Here is a 12,305-nt window from a genome sequence, read left to right as displayed (position 1 = left end):
CTGTTCACCCCGATGTCATCCAGAAGGCGAGGTCAAACAGCTTCTATCTCAAGGCCATCAGACCGTAAAATAGCCATCACTAGCACATTAGAGGCTGCTGCACTATATACATAGACTTGAAATCATTACAAGTCACTTTAATAACATTTACATATGTTGCATTACTCATCTCATATGTACAGTTGAAGTCAGAAGTTTACATACACCTTAGCCAAATACATTTAAACTCAGTTTTTTTGCAATTCCTGACATTTAATCCAAGTAAGAATTCCATGTTTTAGGTCAGTTAGGATCACCACTTTATTTTAAGAATGTGAAATGTCAGAATAATAGTAGAGAGCATTATTTATTTCAGCTTTTATTTCTTTCATCACATTCACAGTGGGTCAGACGTTTACCTACACTCAATTAGTATTTGGTAGCATAGCCTTGAAATTGTTTAAATTGGGTCAAACATTTTGCGTGGCCTTCCACAAGCTTCCCATAATAAGTTGGGTGAATTTTGGCCCATTCCTCCTGACAGAGCTGGTGTAACTGAGTCAGGTTTGTAGGCCTCCTTGCTCGCACACACTTTTTCAGTTCTGCCCACAAATGTTCTATAGGACTGAGGTCAGGGCTTTGTGATGGCCACTTTAATAACTTGACTTTGTTGTCCTTAAGCTATTTTGCCACAACTTTGGAAGCATGCTTGGGGTCATTGTCCATTTGGAAGACCAATTTGTGAACAAGCTTTAACTTCCAGACTGATCTTGAGATGTTGCTTCAAAATATCCACATAATTTTCCATCCTCATGATGCCATCTATTTTGTGAAGTGCACCAGTCCCTCCTTCTGCAAAGCACCCCGACAACATGATGCTGCCACCCCCGTGCTTCACAGTTGGGATGGTGTTCTTCGGCTTGCAAGCATCCCCCTTAATTCTCCAAACATAACGCTGATCGTTATGGCCAAACAGTTCTATTCTTGTTTCATCAGACCAGAAGACATTTCTCCAAAAAGTAGGATCTTTGTCCACATATGCAGTTGCAAACCGTAGTCTGGCTTTTTTTATAGTGGTTTTGGAGCAGTGGCTTCTTTCTTGCTGAGCGGCCTTTCAGGTTATGTCGATATAAAACTTGTTTTACTGTGGATTTATATACTTTTGTACCTGTTTCCTCCAGCATTTCATAAGGTCCTTTGTTGTTGTTCTGGGATTGATTTGCACTTTTCGCACCAACTACGTTCATCTCTAGGAGACAGAACGAGTCTCCTTCCTGAGCGGTATGACGACTGCGTCGTCCCATGGCGTTCATACTTGCATACTATTGTTTGTACAGATGAACGCGGTACCTTCAGGCATTTCCCAAGGATGAACCAGACTTGGAGGTCTACAATTGTTTTTTCTGAGGCCTTGGCTGATTTCTTTTGATTTTTCCATGATGTCAAGCAAATAGGCACTGAGTTTGAAAATAGACCTTGAAATACATACACAGGTACACCTCCAATTGACTCAAATTGTGTCAATTAGCCTTTCAGAAGCTTCTAAAGCCTTGACATCATTTTCAGGAATTTTCCAAGTACTTTAAAGGCACAGTCAACTTAGTGTATGTAAACTTCTGACCCACTGGACTTGTGATACAGTGAATTATAAGTAAAATAATCTGTCTGTAAACAATTGTTGGAAAAATTACTTGTGTCATGCACAAAGTAGATGTCCTAAAAGACAAATGTATAGCCAAATTTATAGTTTGAGTATTTATTTATATTCATAGTTTGTTGACAAGAAATGTGTGCAGTAGTTGAAAAACAAGTTTTAATGACTCCAACCTAAGTGTATGTAAATGTCACGCCCTGACCGTAGAGATCCTTAGAGATCTATGTTTGTTTGGTCAGGGTGTGACTCGGGTGGGAAAGTCTATGCTTTCTGATTCTTTGTTTTTGGCCGGGTATGATTCTCAATCAGGGACAGCTGTCTATCATTGTCTCTGATTGGGAATCATACTTAGGCAGCCTGTGTTCCTTTTCTCATTTGTGGGTTGTTGTCTTCGTTTAATGCATGTATAGCCTTACGTAGCTTCACGTTCGTTTTGTTGGCGATATTTAAAAATAAAGGAAAATGTACGCTCACCACACTGCCCCTTGGTCCGGTCATTTTCAAGACGACGTTCTTGACAGTAAACTTCCGACTTCAACTGTATATACTGTATTCTATCCTATTCTACTGTATCTTAGTCTATGCCGCTCTGACATTGCTCGCGCAAATATTTGTTTTCATAATTACATTCCTTTATTTTATATTTGTTTGTATTGTGTGTAATTTTCTGAAATTCTTAGATATTACTTGTTAGATATTACTGCACTGTTTAAGCTAAAAACACACGTTTTTCGCTACACCCACAATAAAACTTGCTAAACACGTATGTGACAAATAAAATTTGATTTTGATCTGTAGTAACGCAGCTAGCACTGCATTAGACCACTGCGCCACTAGGGAGACATTTTGTTTTAACCCTAAACTGCCAAACCTGATTTAATTAGTCGACTAATTGAACCATGTGTGCCAGTTAAGGGTTAAAACAAAAAAAAATAACATCTGGAGTGGCCCGAGGAGAGGTTTGGGAAACCCTGCCCTAAAGGAACTCAAAGGGAGATGCCAAGACTGAGATCTCCCTTGGGGAATTTCTTAACAGACTTATCAAGGCTAGGATCGTAACACTACTTCCTCGGTTCAGAAAACACAACCTGTGCTTCTCTATCTCAAATCCCTCATGCCTTAACAGGACATGCTTTTGACCCTCATACACTATCCTACTGCTCATCAGAGTAGCAAATGGTAGGAGGGGGTATTAACCTGAGGTGGACTTGAAGCCAGATCGCTTGACCCTAAGGAAATCATGCTAAACACAACAACCCAAAGAAGTAAGATCCTTATCAAGGCTAGAGTCATTCAACTTGTCAGGCAGCATACGACTACCTTGTTAGGACATTTCTAGCTAGTACCAAATGCAGTTGCAATATACTGACCAATTTTAGCTGGCTCACTGGCTTTCATTTCAACGTGGGATTAAATACAAAGTAGTGCTATAAAGCTTTCAAATCCTCAGACCAATTGACTGTAACCTAAGCCTCTGTCTTGCATGCATTAACTCTTAGGTTTCATGTGTTGAAAACAAATACAACATGTTATATTAGTCCCAAAATAAGAGGAACCAAAGATCATTTTAATTAAAACCACATAGTTATGCACACGTAATTGAATGACATACCGTGGCTTGCGAAAGTATTCACCCCCCTTGGCATCTTTCTTTTTTGTTGCCTTATAACCTGGAATTAAAATGGATTTTGGGGGGGGGGGTTGTACCATTTGATTTACACAACATTTAAGACAAAAATAAGACAAAAAAAAAACAGAAAAATGTAGCATGCATAAGAGCCACCTTTTGCAGCAATTACAGCTGCAAGTCTCTTGGGGTATGTCTCTCTAAACTTGGTACATCTAGCCACTGGGATTTGTGTCCATTCTTCAAGGCAAAACTGCTCCAGCTCCTTCAAGTTGGAAGGGTTCCACTGGTGTACAGCAATCTTTAAGTCATACCACAGATTCTCAATTGGATTGAGGTCTAGGCTTTGACTAGGCCATTCCAAAACATTTAAAAATGTTTCCCCTTAAACCACCACTGCTTTAGCAGTATGTTCAGGGTCATTGTCCTGCTGGAAGGTGAACCTCTGAAACAGATTTCCCCTCAATAATTTTCCTGTATTTAGCGCCATCCATCATTCCTTCAATTCTGACCAGTTTCCCAGTCCCTGCTGATGAAAAACATCCCCCACAGCATGATTCTGCCACCACCATGGGATATGTTCTCGGGGTGATAAGTGTTGGGTTTGCGCCAGACATAGCATTTTCCTTTGATGGCCAAAAAGCTCAATTTTAGTCTCATCTGACCAGAGTACCTTCTTCCATATGTTTGGGGAGTGTCCCACATGCCTTTGGCAAACACCGAACATATTTGCTTATTTTTATCTTAAAGCAATGGCTTTTTTTCTGACCACTATTCCATAAAGCCCAGCTCTGTGGAGTGTACTCCAATCTCCGCTGTGGAGCTTTGCATGTCCTTCAGGGTTATGTTAGGTATCTTTGTTGCCTCTCTGATTAATGCCCTCCTTGCCTGGTCCATGAGTTTTGGTGGGCGGCCCTCTCTTGGCAGGTTTGATCTGGTGCCATATACTTTCCATGTTTTAATAATGGATTTAATGGTGCTCCGTGGGATGTTCGAAGTTTCTGATATTTTTTTATTACCCAACCCTGATCTGTACTTCTCCACAATATTTTCCCTGACCTGTTTGGAGAGCTCCTTGGTATTCATGGTGCCGCTTGCTTGGTGGTGCCGCTTGCTTGGTGGTGCCCCTTGCTTAGTGGTGTTGCAGACTCTGGGGCCTTTCAGAACAGGTGTAAATATACTGAGATCATGTGACATATCATGTGACACTTAGATTGCACACAGATGGACTTTATTTAACTAATTATGTGACCTCTGAATGTAATTGGTTGCACCAGATCTTATTTAGGGGCTTCATAGCAAAGGGGGAATACATATGCGCACACCACTTTCCGTTTACATTTTTTAGGATGTTTTTAAAACAGGTTATTATTGTCATTTCACTTCACCAATTTGGACTATTTTGTGTATGTCCATTGCATGAAATCCAAATAAAAATCTATTTAAATTACAGGTTGCAACGCAACAAAATAGGAAAACGCCCAAAACGCCAAAATAGGAAAAACGCCACTGTAAAGCAGGGGTTGACAACCTTTTGTGTGCAGTGCCAATTTACAATTTATTCTACCATCCAGGCTGCATCACATCCGGCCGTGATTGGGAGTCCCATAGGGACGTGCACAATTGGCCCAGCATCGTCCAGACTTGGCCGGGAGTAGGCCATCATTGTAAATAAGAATTTGTTCTGAACTGACTTGTCTAGTTAAAGAAAGGTTACATTTATTAAAATTACATGTAAAATCAAAAAATATATAATGATCTGCGCGCCAGTTATGATTTTTATATGTGCATTACAACTAATTGCCCACTAACGGAAGAAATCAATAACTCACTAAACAGAGGCGATTTCCATTAGCACCAAGCTTGATCTTGTGATACGGATTCTCTTGGTGAATGACACAGAGACATTTATCCACGCAGTGGCCAATCTTATCTTCAATCAGCTATACGAATCCTTTATGTTTCCCCACCACAGCGGGGGCACCGTCAGTTGTGATAGCGAATATGTTTTTAATATGGAAAACCTCTCTCCTCAAAATGATCTGTGAAGGCTTTTGCTACATCTTCTCCTTCAGTAATACCATGCAAGGGTTATAGACAAAGCAGCTCCTCACGTACCTGCTCTGAGTCACAGTATCTTCCAACAACTGCCAGACGTGGAATGTCATTCACATCCTCACTCTCATCAAGAGCCACACTAAACACAGGTGCATCTTTTAACGCTAGTTTGCTGCGCCTTTCATTTTCAACCATCTCGGTAACGCACCTTTCAACAGTTATGGCAGACACAGGCATGTCTTTTATCTTTGAGATGATTGTGTCTTTGTTAGGCCAACCATCAAATAAAGCCAGCAAAATACTGAGGAAAGCCTGCTTGATATATTCCCCATTAGTAAATGGTTTTCGATGTTTAGCAATGCACTGTGCAACTTTATAGCTCCCCTCTGTATCTTGATTTTTGACTGCATGTAGAATTCTAAACACACTGCTTTGCTTTTCATATCTGGGCACGGCACTAGATTCCTGCAGTTTTGTCCACCTCGTCCTTTAAGTTTTTCTCATGTCTCATTTCAAAATAATGCCGTATACTTCATGTCCGACAAACAACAGTTTTACAACAGAGAGCGCAAACAGACCGATCCTTCTGTAAAACGAATCCATATTCCTTTGATCAAGAGGCAAAAGTTAGCGGACATCTGCCTTATCTTTCTTAGCTGATGACATTTTCCACCCTGAACTTTTTTTAAATAACGTGCTTGCTAACTGCTAGCCATGTGAAAACGACTCTCTCATCTACAGCGCTGCCTTGGTTTTGAATTTGGAAATAAGAAATAATAAACTGGAAAATAAGTGACATAATATACCTCCAGCCAAGGCTTAGCACTCCACGGCAAAAAATATATTTGTATTTTTTTTTTCGGGGGGGGGGGGGGGGGGCCCTCACGTGCCTTAGGTTGCCGACCCCTGACATGCAGTATATATCTATATCTATGTCTTCTCCTGGCATGGTGGGCTTTTTCTGCTGCGATGTAGCATGCAACTACATACAGTATACCATAATTATATCTGTCATAGTGGATCTCTTTACCCATAATGCACAGTTATACTACTGCCTTTAAGTTGTATTGATGAAGAAATATAACTCCATTTTTATTTAATAGTTTCCAGTACCAGTACCCATCCTCTTGCAGTACACATGCTCCTGCACTTATCCCCACAAGATACAGGTACAGGATGCTAGAATGCCGAAGCAAATGCCATACCATCCTTAACATTTGTTAATATAGCCAAGCTATTCTTTTCATGAATTCTGTCATGTTATTATTTGAATTTTTCTTTATCTCCACAAGACTCCCTGATGCAGGACCTACAGGAGCTGATGGGGAGTTTCACGGGGACAGATTATCATGTAACCCCAAAGGTTGTGCGATGCAGAGATTTGCCTGCCCAGGCATCTTCTCTGTGCTGCATGTGACATAGCCACCCATAGCACCAAGGTTTTGCACGACAAGGAGTCTCTGTTTGAAGGGTCATTTCGCCCCTTGTCCTCAATCACCGTAATTCATCAGGATGATTAGGGGTCCCTTAACTTCCAGGAGCTGAAGGTGTGTGTTTATTGTTTAGGTGTTTCAAAGTAAATCTGATCGCAACTCCTGCAATACCAACTTTTTAGTCTTGCTGCCAATTTTCAATGCATCAGCATTTACAGTCCAAATATATATAACAATTTGGTATCACATTTTGGTTTCTAGTTTATCTTTTTCCCATGGCTGTGCAACAGCTGTATGGTTGTTTAAAGAATGTAATTCATCGCTTCTTAATAATTACTCCTGACTCAGGGCACTACAACCTGTCCCTTCCTGCTCTGAACTGCTCCGGATATCTGAGACATTGGACAGTAGGGCTGGACGAAGTTGTAAAGAGTGGCCACTGGCCAGCTACCGTGACTCACCAGACCATCTTCACAATGGACCTCTTCAAGTCCTTTGAAGACATGAAGGTGTTGACCCCAGGATGCTCCCGTCAAGCCTTTGTGTGAGTTCTTGACAGAAGAACAAAGCCCTTTGGCAGGGTAAGTGTATATACTCATCAAAATATATTTTTTATGTATTAGGGGTTAATATTTGTTCATATTTGTACCTAATATAAAATGTGCACCTTACTTATACCTCTGTTTGTTTTGCATGTTATTAGAGTGGAAAGATATGTGGCGACACATTCCAGAAGGCATTCCTCGATTGGACGTACGGGCGGTTTGAAATAAACCAGCTTTTTAGAAGCGATCTACTCCATTTTCCTGCCTGCTCACAGGAGATGCATGCTGTATCAGTGGATGGGAATCGCAAGCAATACCGCTTCCACAAAGCTTCAGGGTTTGTACTACCTTCTTATGTGTTGATGTTTTGTTCAGGTTATAATTATACCTTCTTAAATTTCATGCTGGTCTTCTTTTTGCTATGAAGTATATTTTTGTGATGTTAAATTGCAGATGGTCTAAACTAGAATGTCATTTTCCATGAAAAAAAAATTGTGGGACAGTAATTTGTCTTTTTGCTGTATCCAATCCCCTCTGAGACACACACACACACACACACACACACACACACACACACACACACACACACACACACACACACAGAGAGAGAGAGAGGTTGGAGAAACACGGTCAGATGTCTGGGATTTGAACAAGCAACCCACCTCTCTAACCTCTAGGCTACTTGCCATACCTCAATGTTTTGGTTTGATGTATAATTTTGTCATGTAATCTTGCAGTCTCACTTTCTATTTTGTGTTGAGAAGGGCTTATACTATTTTGAAAGTTTCTATTTAACCTTTATTTAACTAGGAATGTCTTATGGTGTTTTCCAGGCGAAAGACGATGATGTCATCCTTCATCAAACATGTCCATACAAAGACCAACCATGTAATTATTCTCACAGCTTCTATAACATAGCTTTAATGTCACCCAGTTTAGATGTTGTTAGTTTTCAGTTAATCTCGGCACTTCACCGTGATTTTCATGTTGTATACGCCAGGCAAAGGAATGTGTGGCACGTCAGACTGGACAGCGGCCAAAGAGACGTCAGGAAAATCATCTGCCAAAGTAGATGAGGAGGGCATTGAGATAGCAGTTTGCTGACACGGTGTGCTCCTCAAGGCCCTCAACATGTACAGAGGCAAGATATACTGTATGCCTACGCAATGTACTTGCAGAAGGAGTTGTCTTCTCCTGGCATGGTGGGCTTTTTCTGCTGCGATGTAGCATGCAAATACTGGCCATATTTGCTGAAAGTTGTGCAGGCATGCCCAGAGTTGGGGGAGCTTCTAAAAATGCACCCTCTCCTATCTGTTATCCATCAATCAATCAAATGTATTTATAAAGCCATTCTTATGTCAGCTGATGTCACAAAGTGCTGTACAGAAACCCAGCCTAAAACCCCGAACAGCAAGCAATGCAGGTGTAGAAGCACAGTGGCTAGGAAAAACTCACTAGAAAGGCCAGAACCTAGAGAGAAACCAGGCTATGAGGGGTGGCCAGGTCGGTGGAGATTATAACATAACATGGTCAAGATGTTCAAATTTTCATAGATGACCAGCAGGGTCAAATAATATTATGCATGCGAAGGCGCATGAATGGGCTTGTGAGGTAATTGTTTTCCTTCATGACGGTTTTTGTGTTATGTAGAAAGGATACTGTAATGCTTTTTAAAAGAATAGAATGAATGTATCATTAAAATATTTATATATTTGTTCATTTTGGCATTATATTATAGTCGCGCAGGTGAGTAGTTTTATAATCAGAGCTGCTGTCACGACAAAGTACATGTCCAAGGTTGATAAGTGTATTATTATAACATAACTAATGCTGAAGAAGGTTAATGATTGCAACATAATTCCCTTAATTATGTTTAACTATTAAGTGGTTTTCATATTTTAGCTCCAGCACACTTCAATTAAGAAGATCAAACTAATTGCCCCTCTCCTTGCCACAGTGTAGAGACTTGCGTACCTCAATTACCCTGAGTGCTAAGCCAGAAGGGGGTTTATAGCCCCGGCAGGTGCAACCAAGCCGGCCAGGTCAAAGGGTAGGAGGCAGACAAAGCAGTCCATGGTCCTCCATGTCGGAGGTTGGGCTTGGGGCTAACTACCCCACCCCGGAAAAACTGAAACATTGACATATGGAAACCAAATAAACTGCCCCAAAGCAGAACATTTTCTTGGACACATGTTACTGCTGAAGGGAGAAGATTACAGTGAAGGACATTTACTTTTGGGGCTTAACTGATGATGCTATGATGATATTATGTTATGCTATGTTAATGATGTTATTGTTGTTGTTTTTTTAAATCTTACACATGACTGAAATGGCAGTTTTTATGTTGATTGGTTAGGCACACAGTAGTAATTTATTAGAATAACTGACTGAAGATGTTTTTCCAACAGTGCGCACATGTTTTATCACACTACTGGCAATGGGCTGGAATAAGAGGAAGTTTGCCAACATGGATTGCATGTGGGGGGGGGGGGGCTTTCATAAAAAATATATATTTGACCTGCTTTCTCATTATTGTTTATCTATTTATACATGTCTAATCTTCTGTCTGCAATCCTGGCTCAGCTTTTTAATATTTTTACAAGTCATCTTGATGTAGGAAAACATCAAGATGACTGTTTACCTTAAAGTCAAATCTTTTAGTGTGATTCACTTGAATAATTAGAACCTTCACCTATGTTATTCCTCAATTGAATTGTATTTTTTTCAGAATGTCAAAAGACTAAAGGAGGAGACTAGCTTCCTTGAAGATAAGTGGGCAGAGCTGGACATAAACGAAGCTGTGCTTCAGGAGTGGGTTGCTGAGGTCCAGCAGTGGCCTGAAAGTATGTTCGGTTCTGAACAAATAGAGCATATGGCCCACCCCGAAAACCATCTGACTACAGTCCTATCCCATACTATGTTTCCAACAGGTTCTAATTTTTCAAGTGAATCATACTAAAATATTTGACTTTAAGCAGTGTCTTCTCTCTTCAACTGCTGACCTTATCTCGAGTTGAGTTCCACTTCCCTCATTGCCCTAGTTCCTCAGCAACTGGCGTGCCTTATCAGGAAGTGAAACTAGACTGCTCCCCTTTGTCTCCTTCCTTAGAAATATCAATATTCAGCAGAATATTAATATTTGAACAGAAAATGACATTTCTTCACATCCCCTTGCCTCACTCAGTAACTTTCCAAGCACAAAGTTCCTATTAACTCTCAATTGTCCCCTAACATATACATTTCTTATACATGTAAAGTCATCAATACATTCTAATATGATGACAGGAATAACTATATTTCAAGCCAGAATCCAACATGTGGAAAAGTGAATGTTTCTCTGTCTCTCAACTTTATAATTGTATTGATGTCAGTGGAGTCATGTTTGTAACTTGTCTTATGTTTGACAGCCAATCTTCAGGATAGTCAGACAGGGCATCTCCAGAAGAAGATTGAGGGGCCTTACCTCATTGTGAAACAGAGGAAACACTACCTCTACTGTTTGACAGGTAAGCCCCAACAACAATATGACCTTAAACTCATTAGAAATCAAGCAATAAAACTGATTTGTGAAAGAAAATGCATTAGTCATTCACAAATCAGTGCCTCTAAAGTAGCTCTGTAACCTATTGTCATGTAATATATCTAAATCTACAGTCAGTCTAATCAGCCCTTTTTATTCAGACGGCAACAAGAGAAGGCATCAGATTCTGAGAAAAATTGTTGAGGACAAGGCAGCCTTGACAACTGCCATTGTTGAACTTCCCACACAGTAGGCAGAGTTTAGGCTCCCCACAGTGGATGAGCTGCTCAATACTGACAGCTTTTTGTGGTCATGGGAGAGACCTAGCACCAGTAAGTATATGATTACAGAAGGTACAGTATCTATTGTGACTGAAATTTTACCTTCAGTGTAGGCTGCAATCATTGCTGTTGTTCTACTATATACCTCTGTGAGTTTACATCTCACAGGCAACAGCCATCTTGCCATTAAAAAGGCAATCTTCGACAGACTGATGTTGGTGAACAGACTGCAGGAGGAAGAGAGGATCCTGGTGCAGGAGATGAAGAGGCACTGGGGAGCCTACAAAGAGCAGTGGGAACTCTGGAGGCACTGTCCATACAGCTGCAAGATCAGAGTGAGTTGAGGTTTATACTATTTTTGGACTTAACTTTTTGTCTTGCTTTACAAATACCCTCCACAGTATTTTGTGTAGTGGAATTGTAAATAATGTACTGCTTTACATATGATTTTTAGGCAATGCAGAGGAGTTGTCAGAGGGAGGAATGGCCTTCTCTTCCTCCTGAAGAGAAGATTGAGTGAACTGACACAAGAACAAGACAACACCAGGAACACCTACCAAAAGCTGATTCTGGGAGAAGGGGCTATTTTTAATGACTCTGATGCAAATGAAAACTCAGATGAAGATAGAAGTCCTATTACTGAGAGCTCAAATGGCGACTGCTATGCTTTCTGAAATCATACACCACCCCGCCCTCTTTCTCTCGGTCTCTCTCTATTCCGCAGGAGAGGGTTAAGGCTGCCACCACCTCCCTCATGAGCAGCCAGGGTTCCGACATTGACCCCTGACCCCTTATCTTCTGAATGCATCCAGGGAAATGTATTTTGCTTGATGATGTGCTAGTGGAGATTTGTTGCCATGTTTCCTCTCCTCACCTCCTCCCCTTCCGGTCCTAGACTATGGCGACATCATCAGCAACTCAGAATGTTGGTTGAGGATCTCTTTACTGAGGAATGTGGTTGTGACAGTTTTTGTGTTATGTAGAAAGGATACTGTAATGCTTTTTAAAAGAATAGAATGAATGTATCATTAAAATATTTATATATTTGTTCATTTTGGCATTATATTATAGTCGCGCAGGTGAGTAGTTTTATAATCAGAGCTGCTGTCACGACAAAGTACATGTCCAAGGCTGATAAGTGTATTATTATAACATAACTAATGCTGAAGAAGGTTAAGGATTGCAACATAATTCCCTTAATAATGTTT

The 12,305-nt window shown here is 40.5% G+C and overlaps 1 long non-coding RNA gene across 2 annotated transcripts; it reads left to right on the top strand.

The window, feature by feature from the left end:
* The first annotated feature begins 7,105 nt into the window (after positions 1-7,105).
* LOC110504022 lies at positions 7,106-11,418 on the top strand. 2 transcript variants are annotated; one of them, XR_002470549.2, is made up of 6 exons: positions 7,106-7,332; positions 7,455-7,633; positions 8,130-8,184; positions 10,704-10,802; positions 10,978-11,148; positions 11,306-11,418. It is a non-coding gene; the product is annotated as an uncharacterized LOC110504022 (long non-coding RNA). The 2 variants fall into 2 exon arrangements; XR_005039368.1 differs by having other exon boundaries at positions 11,292-11,418.
* Positions 11,419-12,305: the final 887 nt, after the last annotated feature.

This window comes from Oncorhynchus mykiss, chromosome 24 (genome assembly GCF_013265735.2).
Source record: "Oncorhynchus mykiss isolate Arlee chromosome 24, USDA_OmykA_1.1, whole genome shotgun sequence".
NCBI classification, from domain to species: domain Eukaryota; kingdom Metazoa; phylum Chordata; class Actinopteri; order Salmoniformes; family Salmonidae; genus Oncorhynchus; species Oncorhynchus mykiss.
Note: the sequence above shows the minus strand (reverse complement) of the source record. Positions and strands in the feature narration are given on the sequence as shown.